General features: G+C 51.4%; 1 pseudogene; it reads right to left on the reverse strand.

Moving 5' to 3' along the window:
* Positions 1-2,715: 2,715 nt before the first annotated feature.
* On the reverse strand, positions 2,716-5,132 carry LOC120648104 (annotated as a pseudogene).
* Between the last annotated feature and the right edge of the window lie 3,930 nt (positions 5,133-9,062).

Below are 9,062 nucleotides of genomic sequence, written 5' to 3' on the forward strand. Positions count from 1 at the left end.
TATAGAAGAATAGGTGATGAAAAAATAGCATATGTATATGATTTTACTTTAGTTAATTAAAGATTAAAAGTATTGTATATTGTAGAGATGATATGGACATTTTTTGTAATTAATAAGCTAGTTGAAAGTTAGTGGGACACTTAGTGGACAATGATGTGGACACCTTGTATGAAGAGAGAAATAGTTAGTGGGTGCTATCTATATAGGATATATAGATTCCTATATGATGCGGATAACTTGCATTCTAAGAGAAATAGAGTTAATGACTTTAGTAGGTGTCATCTATATAGGCTATATAATTGATATGAATTTTACTTGCATGTTATTTTTTATCAAGATCTGGTAGAAATCGATAAACTAACATCAATAGAATATTTGATCACATTATAAAAGAATAGGTGCTCAAAAAAATAGAGTATGTATATGAGTCTTTACGTTAATAGATTAAAGATTAAAAGTATTACAAAAATAGAGTTGTATATGACTTTACGATAATAGATTAAAGATTAAAAATATTGCACATAGTAGAGATCGTATGGACATTTTCTTGTTTATTGAATCTTGTAAAAATCGATAAGCTAAAAGAAGAAACACCAATAGAATATTTGATCACATTATAGAAGAATAGGTGATGAAAAAATAGCATATGTATATGATTTTACTTTAGTTAATTAAAGATTAAAAGTATTGTATATTGTAGAGATGATATGGACATTTTTTGTAATTAATAAGCTAGTTGAAAGTTAGTGGGACACTTAGTGGACAATGATGTGGACACCTTGTATGAAGAGAGAAATAGTTAGTGGGTGCTATCTATATAGGATATATAGATTCCTATATGATGCGGATAACTTGCATTCTAAGAGAAATAGAGTTAATGACTTTAGTAGGTGTCATCTATATAGGCTATATAATTGATATGAATTTTACTTGCATGTTATTTTTTATCAAGATCTGGTAGAAATCGATAAACTAACATCAATAGAATATTTGATCACATTATAAAAGAATAGGTGCTCAAAAAAATAGAGTATGTATATGAGTCTTTACGTTAATAGATTAAAGATTAAAAGTATTACAAAAATAGAGTTGTATATGACTTTACGATAATAGATTAAAGATTAAAAATATTGCACATAGTAGAGATCGTATGGACATTTTATTGTTTATTGAATCTTGTAAAAATCGATAAGCTAAAAGAAGAAACACCAATAGAATATTTGATCACATTATAGAAGAATAGGTGATGAAAAAATAGCGTATGCATATGATTTTACTTTAGTTAATTAAAGATTAAAAGTATTACATATTGTAGAGATGACATGAACATTTTTTGTAATTAATAAGCTAGTTGAAAGTTAGTGGGACACTTAGTGGACAATGATGTGGACACCTTGCATGAAGAGAGAAATAGTTAGTGGGTGCTATCTATATAGGATATATAGGTAGCTTATCATCTACCAAGGCAATAACAACATATACTGAAAGAAGGAGCAACAATTTTTTTTCTTGAACTGACATTTCCTGGGACACCTTATGTGCAAGCAGCAGTAGCACAACAGCAAGCATTAAAAAGTCACCTGGGCATAGTGACCAAAGTCGGCGGCCGGCAAGACCAGAGCAGGAAGAGGGGAAGGTTCCAGTTGGCCCTCCAGGAGGTCCTTCTGAATTCTGATGCCGCTGCTGCCGCTGGCCCCTCCATCTCCTTTTATCTGGCTGGTGACCCATGGGCCATGGTATTGAGTTGGCGATCCAATTTAGTGTGCAGGCCACCCCTGCACAACAACAACGTGTCCGCTTCATCCAGCAGGAGAAGCCGTATCGCCCCACACACGGCGAACAGAACGGCGCTTAGAACGGAAGCAGGAGGCTCGCTGTAACAGGTATAGGAGGAGAGGTGCGAGGGCCGGGAGGCTCGCCGCAACAGCTGTAGGAGGATAGTGAGGGAGAACGACGCGGCAAGATGGATGCGGTGGTGCAAACGACGACGAAGCAGAGCCCACAATGGCGACGGTTGCTCACACAGGAAGATGAGGGAGGAGAGAAAAGCAGCGAGGTGGTTAGGCACGGCACCACCGGCGCTGCGCCGCTCGGGGGACCCTGACGTGGTCACCGCGATGGAGGCTGGCGACGGCGCGGAAGATCGGGGGCGGAGCGGCCGGGGCAGCGATTTGGAGAGAAGAAGGCGCAAGAGGAACCAGGCGGAGCCGATTTTTTCTGCGCACAAGCGCGGGGAAGCAAAGGAAAGGAGGGAGAAGTGCTGCTGCTGCGGAGGACGGAAGAGGAGGCTCGATTTCTTCCGACGAAGCCCACAGGCAGCGCCAACTGCTTCTCACCGCATCAAGCGCACGCAGCAAGAAAGCAGGTGTCGGGCCTTCGTGAACACGTCGCGTCACGCGTCAGGTCATGATCACGCAGAAGCAAGGTTTAGAGCAGCCGATCTCGCGTAAGAGGCACGCGGTCCGCCAACCGAGCCGCGGAACATCGGCAAAAACAACGGCCAGGAGTTAATGTTAAAAGGTCGAAATAACGTGCAGACATGGACGAAGCAGGGGTCACCGGCTCAGTTAACGAAGCCAACTCAAAGCATTGAGCAAGAGCGGTGCACATCATGCATGTGTCCGTTGAGCCATTCGACAGCGCAGAGGCCTCCGGAGGCTTGGTTCAGCGATGTAAGTTTACATACTAGTGAGTATCTTGTGTCCATGGTGTTTTTCACATGATGAAGCACGCCTCCAACCCTGAGAGTGGACCACCTCCACCTGGCTTGTGGACGCTGAACAGCAACTCCGCGCCGTCCGCGTCGATGGAGACGCTGCAGCCGTCGCCCAGCTCCTCCTGCACCACCATCCTCGAGATCCTAGTCATGACCACGTTCTGCAGGCACCGCTTGATTGGCCTGGCGCCGTAGGCGGCCACCTGGGCGCTGCACCTGGACAGCACCGCGTCCACCGCGGCGTCGGTGGCGTGGAGGCCGATGCCCCTGCCGGCGAGGCGCGCGGCGAGGCCGGCGAGCTGCAGCCTGACCACCTGCCGCACGGCCTCGCCGGACAGGGGCCGGAACACCACCATCTCGTCCAGCCGGTTGATGAGCTCCGGCCGGAAGCGCCGCTGCACCTCGGCGATGACACGCTCGTGCGCGTCGTCCGGGCAGGCGGCGGCGGCGGCGGCGTTGAGGTGGTGCGAGGTTGGAGGTCATGATGATGATGGTGTTGGTGAAGTCGACGGTGCGGCCCTTGGCGTCGGTGAGCCGGCCGTCGTCGAGGATCTGGAGGAAGAGGTTGAAGACGGAGTCGTCCCCCTTCTCCACCTCGTCGAAGAGCACGACGCTGTACGGGCGCTGCATCACCTGCTCCGTGAGACGCCCTCCTTGCAAGTACCCATGCGTCCTACATTAATTTGCAGGGACCACGGTTAATTAGAGTTTTAGAAAGAGCTCAGTGCCAACGTGCATCATGGGGCCGTGCGTAGCGTACGTACCCTGGAGGTGCGCCAATGAGGCGGGCGACGGCGCCATGGCCGCCGACGTACTCGGACATGTCGATGCGGACGATCGAGCTGCTTCTCGTCGCCGAAGAGCCGCTCGGCGAGGGCCTTGGCGAGCTCCGTCTTGCCGACGCCCGTGGCGCCGAGGAAGAGGAACGAGCCGGACGGCTGCCTGGGGTTGCCGAGCCCCGACCGCGACCGCAGCACCGCGTCCGCGACGGCGCCGACCGCCTCGTCCTGCCCGACGACGCGCTGGCGCAGCCTCTCCGGCAGGTCCAGCAGCCTCCGGCGCTCGTCCTGCCCCATCCTCGTCACCGGGATGTCCGTCCATTTGCTCACCACCTGCACGTACGTACGGCTCATGCGTGTGTGTGGGTGTGCCGATCGACCTAGCATGCCATTGCCATCCATCCAACGTACGTACCTGTGCCACGTGCTCCGGCTCGATGGTTTGGTCTTGTTGGACTTGGAGCTGCGTCGTCTCCTCGCTTCTGCCGCCTCCTTGCTGGCAGCTTGTCCCGGAATCATGCAGCTGCATCAGCCTCGCCGTGGCGCACGCCTCGTCGACCAGATCGATGGCCTTGTCCGGGAAGTGGCGTCCTGGGATGTAGCGCCCCGAGAGCCTGACGGCGGCGACGAGCGCCTCGTCCTGGATGCCCATGCCGTGGTGCTCCTGGTACGACGCCCTGAGCCGGCGGAGGATGGCCAGCGTGCCGTCCTCGCCGGGCTCCGCGACGCGCACCTCCTGGAACTGCCGCTCCAGCGCCTTGTCGGCGGCGAAGCACTGCTGGTACTCGTCGTCGGTGGTGGCGCCGAGGCAGCGCAGCCGGCACCTCGCCAGAGCCGGCTTCAGCATGTCGGCCACGTCCCTCTTGTTGCCCTCGGTGCGCCCGGCGCCGACCAGCATGTGGATCTCGTCGACGAACAGCACCACCTGCTTCCCGGCCTGCTCGGTCGCCTCCGCCTCCCAGAGCACGCCCGTCACGCGCTCCTCCAGCGTGCCGACGTACTTGGTGCCGGCGACCATCGACGGGATGTCCAGCTGCACGAGGCGCGCGCCGGCCAGGGGCCCCGGCATGCCGCCGCGGGCCAGGCGCTGCGCGAGGCCCGCGGCGATGGCGGTCTTGCCGACGCCCGCGGCGCCTACGAGCACGGCGCTGTTTTTGGACTTGTGGGAGAGGATGCTGACCACGCGGTCGATCTCGTCGTCCCGCCCGACCACGGGGTCGCCGCCGAGGAAGATGATCTTTGTGAAAATCTGAGTTTTGCTCGGGTTGTCGGCGGTGGAATCAAAGAATGCGTCGTGGGTACGAGAGTTAGCCGATGCGCTTGGGAGGTAGTGTACTCGGCTGATTCGCCTAGAAGTAAGTCCTCCTCTGCGGCCTCCACCTTGTAGAGATTGGCTTTGGTGCCCGGCGATAATTGGGAAGCAGCTTCGGCAACGGTGACGAACGGATCTTTAAAGTCTTCGAGGAAGATGAACATGAGTTTTGGACTTCCTTGTAATTTTTTCTTTAGGGTTCTGTTTGTGAAAAAACCGGTGTAATACGCTAAGATGAATGCATTTTACTTAGAGCCGCCAACTTGGTGAGGTCGCGCCCGAACCTGCTCAGCATTGATGATCCACCACTGTACATGGTTGCCATGGGCAGCCAACGAGCGGGGTCTCGAGGGAGCCTGGCGGCGCAACTCCGCAGGCGCAACAAGGCAGACGCCATCGTCTTCAACTTTGCTTGATGGATCAAGCTCCGGGTTTCCAAACAATATAGGGGTTATTTCAATCTGGCACGCACGACTACTCTTGTACATCAACTATCGATCGAGAGAATTCGTGCTCAATCCACGCTTTATTCGGTAATGATGAAGTTACGACCATGAACAGCAGAACTCTGTTTTTGTTTGCCAAAGAGATCGGACGGAACTCTTCTGATTCAAAGATTCAAACTATCCGAAAAAAAATGTAGTACGCAGGATTTGCTGCTAGAGTCCACGTAGCAAACGGAAAACACGTTTGAGCTTGCGAGCAAAACGAAGCCTCCCTCCCCCGCGTCGCTCTCGCTAGCGACCCAGGGGGCGCCACGCGCCGCCTGCTACCCCTCCCCTGCGTCGCCCCCGGTGGCCGCCGCCGCCGCCGGCCTCCATCCGGGCGGCGGCGGCGGCCCGTGGCTGTGCCGAAGTCGGCGCGGCTCGTTCCCCCTCGTCCTCTCCTCTCTCTCTCCCACCTCCTTCATCTTCTCGCCCTTGGGACCTTGCCGTTCCTTTGCCGCCGCCGGCCGCCGGGGCCAGTCCCGGCCTGCTCCACACGGGATCCGGGCCCCCAAGGCCGGATCCGCCGCCCCGGGTTGGATCACCGCCGCCTGGGCTGGGGGCTATGCCGCGCCGCCGCCGCCGCCGCCTCGGTGGCCGGGGGGCGGTCTGTGGCCGCGCCGCCGCGGTTCGGGGAACTGTGACGCGCCGCGGTCGGCGATCCGTGTCCGTGCCCACCGCCGCCTCGGGGTGGCGGCCGCGCCGCCGTCGCCGTCTCAACGTGGCCGTGGTCGTGGCCACGCCGCTCCTGGGTGACCGCCGCCTAGGGACGCCGCCCTTCCCTGCTGGCCGCCCTGCTTGTGGTACCCCGGCGCGATGGCGTCTGCTGTCGTCAAAGAGCTGGGCTCGGGGTGAATGTGAAAGCCTTGGTCCGCTTGCGGGCTGGTGACAGCGACGCCCGAGGGCGTCACTTATCTTGTTGAAGGCGTCACTCTTTCTCCCTATGCCTTCCTCTTCGGTGAGCTCTCCAGGTGAAAACCTAGACCATTTTGGTCAGACGACGACGGTGCCTTTCGCGTCACTCCCTTCCTGAATGCGTTGTCTTGGAAGCTCTTGCCGGTGGTGGTCATATTCTCTTCTCGAAGGAGATCCACTTCTGCACCTGCCTTCGCTTAGTTTTCTCTACATCGTCCAAGTCGCAATGGTCGTTAGTTGGCGGATGCTTTGCCGCCCCTCTCTTCGTTGGCGGATGCTTTGCCGCTGAGCTGTGCTGGCGGATGCTTTGCCGTCGTCGTCGCTGGTTAGAGTTCTCTACGGACGGATGCTTTGCTGCCGTTGTTGGTTGGTCGGGTAGATGCTTTGCCACTTTGCCTGTGTTACAGATCTTCGTACCTGTGGTGGTGTAGTTTTTTTTCAGGTTCATTTGTGTGATTTCGGCTAGGTTCTTGGATTCGGGTGTTGCTTGCTGCTGTTCTTTATTGTTGTTGTGTTTTTCTCGCTGGTGTATGTGATTTTTCGGTGTTTCTCTGTTTTTAGTCCTTTGTGCTCTTGTGTCGGTCAAAGCTCTATTTGACGGCATCAAGATTGTGTCTGTAATTGCTTTCTTCTTGATGAGAAACGTGCTCAGGCACGGTCGCGAAAAACTTGCGAGCAAAGGAAAAATATAGAGATGATTCGCTAACATTTAGCATAGATAGATCATGATGAACTTGCATAATTTAAAAACCGTGACAACATTTGAGTTGTAGATTCGAGTTTTTTTTTTCCATTCATCTTCGTTAAATTGAAAAGTCATCCAGAAGCATTAATAGCGATAGGAAATAATTCAATTTAATACATATGAGCAAAATGACACTACATAGGTCATTTTTACTTAACCAACCCTAGCCTTTTCTGAAACCTGTGTGCACACGCAACAATACAGAACATAATCAACAACTACTAAATAAGGATCAACTTTACAAATCAAGCAGGGTGATGTTCATTAGATGTCGTAAACGGGTAAAATGATGCATGCTGTATATATATTAGCAGAAAATAAATACAAAAGAAAGAAAGAAGTGAAAATGCAGATAATTCCAAGAGAAAGTGGCGCCTCACATTTACCCCACAAGATGAACTAACAGAAGACCATAGCAATCGGTACACGAAAGCAACAAGAGTGAGCACAAGGTCTGTCTGAGTTATGTACTGCCCAGTATGCAAGTGTTCAAAATAACATGTAGCCATTCTTTTAAGCAATGATATATTATAGGAGCTCTTTTACAATGATTGTAAAGTATAATTTTAGATACTTTCTCCTTCAATTTTTTCTGACCGTTGATCTATGGAATGTATTTTCAAAAATCAAATTAATAGCATTAAGGGTATGCTGGTAATTTGGCTTCTTTCCTGTAAACGAACGGTTCCGTCATCTGCTCTGTCCACCGTTCTTTTGTGCCGCAGTAGCCTCTTGGTGATCACGATTCACGCCGCCTCCGCCGCGCCTCAGCATTGCACCGCCGTTCGCCGCACAGCTGCTCCACCCTGTGCCGCCCAGTTTAATCTGCTCTGACGCACCAGATCGACATCCCCGGGAGTGATCTGCTGCCGATCCCGCCACCGCCGAAGCAGTGGACCGAGAAAGTGCCACTGCATCCGTTGTAGGCGTACGTGTACTTTCTCCGACGCGCTGTGTTCCTCACATGCTCCTGCGGGCCGTCCTCGTGCTGTCTGCGCTGCTCGCCGCCGCGCGCGCTGCGTTCGTCCTGGCGGACAGCTACCCCGTCCTCTGCGCGCGGAGTGGCGCCGAGCGCGCCACCGTCGACAGCCGAACGTTCGTCGGGGATGCAACCCTGCCGGCCTCTGTTCTGTTGGCGCACCAGAGCGCCGCGGCAAACGCGTCACCGGGACCGGCCAACGACTGCTAGGCGCCGAAGCCTCGTACCGACTAATGAACTCGACGAAGGAGACGGAGGAGATAGAGCAGTCACGGCTAAAGAAAATAGCAAAGTGCAATTACCCTAATACCCTTTCCAAAAGTTGAAAATTAGGATCCGGTCCCACACTTTTTGGTACATGCTCCCATATTTTGGAAGTACCATATACTTTATCCTAGGTACTTCCTACCTTCATCACCGTACAATTTTATTAGATGGACGGCTCCTATTTTTTTCGATCATTGTAAAAATTCTCATATTATATATATAATAGTTATATATATATTCAAACAAATTTATACAAGCTACTCCTTTGTCTCAAAATTTATGGAGGCACAAAGATCTACGCCACCCTTTCTTTCAGTGGTAGGCAATGTGTTTGTCGATAGCAAGGTGACTGTGTTTACTTCGTCAATTTTGAGGATGTGCAGGCTCGGTCTCTTGGAGGTGCTCGTATTACGTGCATGTATTTATAGAAGTGTGCATACGTGCATATAAGAATCTGCATCTGGATTTTGTTTTGAAAAAAAAAAGAGTTCCGTTAAAGAAGACGCTCTATATCTGTAAAAAGTGAACACTATAAGAGCATCTCCAAGAGTTCTTGTATCTTGGGTGAGTTTTCTAAAAAAAAGAAAAAGAAGATAAAAAAACTCATATCCAATAGAAACTCTATCTACCTCGTCTTATATCCTCGTTTTCTATCTAGGAGGTGTCGCTAGGTATCTTTGCCTAGCGCTGAGCGCTAAGCATTCCTTTTTGGATTTTGGAGAAACTGTTGGATTTCATCCTTTTTCACTAGCTATTTTGATTTATATAATAGATATATCAGAATTTTAACTATTCATAGATATAAAAGCTCTTGAAGATACATTGATCGGGGAGATGGCCGCATTACGCCCCTTATGGTGTGGG

The sequence above is a fragment of the Panicum virgatum genome, chromosome 9K (genome assembly GCF_016808335.1).
Source record: "Panicum virgatum strain AP13 chromosome 9K, P.virgatum_v5, whole genome shotgun sequence".
Taxonomy (NCBI): domain Eukaryota; kingdom Viridiplantae; phylum Streptophyta; class Magnoliopsida; order Poales; family Poaceae; genus Panicum; species Panicum virgatum.